The sequence below is a fragment of the Cotesia glomerata genome, linkage group LG3 (genome assembly GCF_020080835.1).
Source record: "Cotesia glomerata isolate CgM1 linkage group LG3, MPM_Cglom_v2.3, whole genome shotgun sequence".
Taxonomy (NCBI): domain Eukaryota; kingdom Metazoa; phylum Arthropoda; class Insecta; order Hymenoptera; family Braconidae; genus Cotesia; species Cotesia glomerata.
The window spans coordinates 8716583-8722401 of NC_058160.1; positions in this window are offsets into that span (position 1 = coordinate 8716583).

Sequence of the window (5819 nt, forward strand, 5' to 3'; positions counted from 1 at the left end):
TTTCAAAACAATAATTTTTTTATGCAAGAAGCTAGCAACTTTCCCAATTATTAAGTGCTTTAAATGATAAAGAATTTATCTTAAAAATAGTCCACAGACTCAGTAGATTCCGGCGCCAAGCCCCGTTCAAATCCGTTGTAAACGGAGCGCTGGACTACCCAGTGAACACATGACAGTAATATGACGTAATATATAAATGTTACGCAACATTCATGCCAATCGTGATTAAATGAAAAAATTATTGCTCATTTATATTAAACTCATAAGAAAAAAGAATTTTAACTATTAATGATACATTTAGCCTAATTTGAAGTAAATTAATTTCAGTATTTCAAATAGTTGATATTTTAAAATACTTCTCTGCATTTTTTCGATAGGAATAATTTCTTGTTCATTTTATCTGAAATTCGTATTTAAATAATAATAAAATCCACAATTACTTTAATAAGGTCATTTTTAATTTATAATTTATGGTAAGTTTATTTTAAACTAGTTAGTATCTATTACATATTTATTACAATAATAAAAAAAAAAAACATCAACTTAATTTGAAACAAGGTAGGTATATATAATTTATGCTTAAAGTTTATTCATGAAGAATACTAGGTGTATTATCAATTTAACGACATTTCAATCAACAATCAATATCACAGGAACCAATAATTTTCAAAAAGAATTAGATTGTGATTTGAGAAATTACAATATTAGATAATTTTTTTTTTTTCAATACGTCTAAAGATTATAAACATAAATTATAAATTCTATGTTTACATATTAAATTTTTCATTAAAATCTAATCTATCTCTGTTAAATTAACCGGTCTCACTATGAAAAAACTATTTGTTTTAGTTACATCATCATTATTTTCATAATTAAGATATTTATTTGGTGCCGTAAGATGGACAGCGGAGTTCAAGAAATGGTCCACCTTTACAAGCATGGAATTGTTATGCAAATATGCTTGTAAATCTACATCTGAAGTGTTTTTGTTCATCAGAAACTGTACTTTCAGAAAAACTAGCGCGTGTAAAAGTATTATGTAGTATAATACATTTATTTCACTAATAAGATATTTATACAAAAACACACAGTTATCAGTTCTTTAATATTTATGGCTAAATTGTTCATTAGATTTGGTACAAAGACCATTTCTGTGTACCGACCGATGATTTTGAGTAAATTTTGAACTTAGTTACTATTGAGTGGCGCTAATTATTTCTCTGCTTGCAATATACAAGTGAATATAATAATAATAAATACTAATCATAATCTCAACATAAATAAATAGATAGATAGATAGATAGATAAAAAATTTATTTGGCTCTGGAACCTAAGCTCCCTCAAAGCCATCACCCTGGCGGATCCGAATCACGGTAAAATACCGTAATTAAAGTGATTCACGGTGAATTCATGGTGAAAACCTGTAATTCGGTTATTTACCGAATTTCTCGGTAAAAAACGGTAAAGTCACCGTGTTTTCACGGTAATTCACGGTGAATGCACCGAAATTTACGGTGAAATTTTTATGAAACACCGTAAAATTACCATAATTCTTCGAAATCTCAAATCACGGTAAAATGAAACGATTACGGTGAATTTACGGTAAAATACGGTATTTCCCTGAAACACCGTGCTGTTACCTTTTCATGTAATTTTGAGTTTCGTGGACATAATATCTTATCCCGTATATTTTGTTTAGCTGAAACTGAACATCGTCATTATTTTTGCGAAATCATGGGCCATCAATTGTTTATAGCCATTTATTTAAACAATTGTTAAAAAAAATATATTTTTACTAAAGAAATAGTTTTTTTTATTTCGAACAATTTTAAGGCAAAAGTTGCTCTTATAAAATTTGCGTATAGTTAAGAATTTTTGAGTTTTGACTTTTTTTTAATTTGAAATACATATTTTTTCACAATTTAAAAGATTAATTACAAAAGGAAAAATTATTTAATATTAAAATAAATATGTATGAATGTAAAGAAGATCACCGAAAGTTGCTATTCAAAATCTAAAATGCTGTTGTTGTTTGTTCATAATAAAAAAACAGAGCAATCAAAGTTGGTCCATTTGACAAGTAACTAGCTACAATTGGCGGCGCATGCGCAAAGCGAACATTCATTGCTTTTTTTTCTCTCAAACGTTTTATATAAATAATATATAATGACAAAACTTTCGTCTTCAAATTATCAAAAATATTTCAAAAAAAATATTTGTTGTAAATTAAGCATCCTATTGATTATCTGTTGTACTGTCTAATCGAAGTATTAGTGGCATATTTACAAAAAAAAAAAAAAAAAAAAAACACAAGCAGCGTGTGATAATGTTTTCTTTTTATAGCTTTCGGAAAATAATTTTTCATTTGATAAATTCATTGCTACTGCTCGAGGAAAAGAAATTATTTATAAGTATACAAAATTGTTTATAAATAATTGTATAATTTTGTATCACGAAAAAAAATGACAAAAAAATTTGTCGAATTTTAAGAAAACAAGTTCAAAAGCATCAGAAAATGAAATTTTGAATGCAAGCGCTAAAAATTTAGTAATAAAAAAAATCACGGTTTACGCCAGAGCTTTAAATGAAATACAGTAGAATCACTGTAATTTTTGGTGAAACTAGAAATGTGAATACCCTAACGGATCGGTTTATGCTCAGTATACACCAAGTATACACAGTGTATACGTGTCGAATTCACCCAAAGTATACGCCGCGTATACACCGAAAATTTTTTTAAAGTCCAGAGTTTGAAATTTTTCTAAGTGTTGAATCGTAAAAAAAATTTTAATTTTTAAATAACAATGGGCTACAAACAGCCAGAAACTGATAAATTCAATGACATTAAGACACCATGTTCCAGTGTATGACATGCCAGGTTTACACCGTGAAAAAATTTCTAAGTCCCACAGCTTGAAATTTTTTTAAGTGTTGAATCCTAAAAAATTTTATAATTTTTAAATAACAATGGGCTACAAACAGTTAGAAAATGATAAATTCAATTACATTAAAACACCATATTCCAGTGTATAACTTATGCCAGGTTTACACCGTCAAAAAATTTCAAAGTTCCAAAGATTAAAATTGTTCTAAGTGTCAAATAGAATAATTTTTCGATTCATAAATATATGTGTAGATGAACAATAAGCTGCCTAAAACTGATACATAACTTGACATCAAGACACCATTTTCCGGTGTATTTTTAATGCCGGGTTTACACCAGCCAAAAAATTTTGAAGTCTGACTCCGGAGAAAATTTTTCATGATAAAAAAAAGTAGGTATGTTTTGGCTGAAAATGGATAAATAACATAAAGACAGCCGAATTTTTGTAGCTTCGCCGAACATAAACTCACACAAAAAACATTGCGACAAATTCAAACATCAAAATTCAAGCCGTTTTAGTATGTTATGTTAACTTTTTTTATTTTTGAGATTAGTGCACTTAATAATGAAACTCCATAGAATTTAAATATGTCATTATTTGTCTCCTATCCCTCAAAAGTTAAACTTATGGAGCGATAATGACAAAAAATATTGTATGTCATTTGGCCGTTTAGTGACGATTTTGACAACTTTTTTTCGATATTCGCTTTAATGTTTGTGATGCGAATGTTGTAAAACCAGTGTACATATCCGTTAAAATTACCCCCGTTTTGAGCCTTCCCGCTATAAACCTTAAGCTCATATCGAAATATTGTTGCTGTCAGGAAACCACTTCACGGCCTTATGACATAAATATCTATTTTGTATCTGTTCAAATCAATTTATTTTTTATTAAACATTTTACTTTTCTTTGATTCTAATATTCAATACTAAATCTATTCTTTTTATTTCTTCTTACTTGATGACTGTCTTTTTTCTTCACTATACTGTAATTTAAGTACTTTTCTGAAGAAGAAAATGACCTAACTTTAACCATACAATCTAACGGCGAAGAAGTGCATTTTTTGTATATAATGTATGTATTATTTTTGTATATTCTGGTAAATAAATAAATAAAAAAAAATATATGATACGAGTTGTAACTTATAAGTTTTTTATACTTACTATAAAACATATCAGGCCTGGGCATTTTTATTATCCTTCAGATTTGATTAGATACACTGAAAAAAAAAATTAACTTGAATCAAAAGAAAATTTCTTGAACCAAGAAAATAATTTTGAAGAGTTTTATTGTTTTGAATCAAGACGAAAAATACTTAAATCAAGAAAAATTTATTTAAACCAAGAAAAATTTTTTAGTTTGAGAATTTTTTTACTCAGATCAAAAAGATAAAATTCTTCAAAATTATTTACTTGATTCAAGTTAATTTTTTTTTCTGTGTATAATCATACATAAATTGGCATGAGCTTACATGAACAGGCACGGCTATGTATGATCAGTTTTGGACTATTAGTTTATGGGTATATTATTTTAAATAAGTAATGAAATTTAGTTCTTCTATTATAAATCTTTTATTAAATTATGACTCGAAAAAAATATCTTTACAAGGAGCGCTCTTGTAACCAACTGACTAAAACTCAACTGAAAAAGTGTAACGATCTTTCAGTCAGACACACTTAATAATAACAATAATTGTCTATTTTTTCCGAAGGTCGGTGTTTTTACTAATTAAAGAGTTCTATTAAGTTTTATTATTATTATTGTTATTAAAGAGTTCTATATTTCAAAGCCATTATCCCCGATCCAAATTGATGTTAGACTAATTTTTTTAATTTTTCATTAAATTTTTATTTATTTTCATCACATTATTGTCTGTATGAGCACTCAATACCATCTTCGGGTGAATATATCTAATAATTAAAAATTTTTTTATTTTTAATTAAGATTAAGCAAAGAAGTTAATTTTTTACTCAGTGAAACTTTTTTCGGTTACTGAAAAAATAATTCGGACTGGTCTGAGCGTTCCGAATTATTTTTTCAGTAACCGAAAAAAATTTCACTGAGTAAAAAATTAACTGCTTTGCTTAATCTTAATTGAAAATAAAAAAATTTTTAATTATTACACTGATAGAAGGATTTGTTTATAAGGTAAAAGCCCCAATTATTGACAGGGGTCTAAATATTGACACCCTAAATTATTTTTAAATATATTAAATTATCTGTAATAAGAATAACGATCAAATAAATTTTTATTAAATTCTAGTTAATTAAAAAATTGAAAAAAATCACATTCAGTTCAAAATATTAAATATTAATTATTAAAAAAAATAAAGTTAGCACCAGTTCATCAAATCAGCTTACGAGCGTCTATTTTCTTAACAACTTTGGTTAGAAAAGCATTTTTTTAACTGCCGAGTTTAAATTAATTTTTTCATGTAATTATATGATCTATTTTTTTTTTAATTAACAATATATGAAATATTTATAAAATTAAATAATCGAAATTAATTGTATGCTTTACGATATTTAAATAATGGGAGTCGATAACTAGTTCATAATTTTTATGGTGAATCCCATATTGACAGCCAGTCGACAGCGCTATGACGCCTTTTTTTTTTAAGTATAAAATACGTTATATACGCGATTATATTCAAGGCTTTTAACTGTCAAATAACTCGGCGTGTTTTAGTGTTAAATAAGTTTTTAAATAAATTGTTATATTTTTCATAATAATTATTCATTCATAGAAATTATTATTAATTAACTTTAATAATATTGATTACTTTATATCAAGTTTTTGATATTTAAATAACAATATAACCAAATGATTCGACGCATGTGCAGTAGGGGCGTCAATAATTGGGGTTACGGTACGTCAATAATTAGATCAATCAGTTTTTTAACCCGTCAATAATTGGTGTATCCAGATCATAT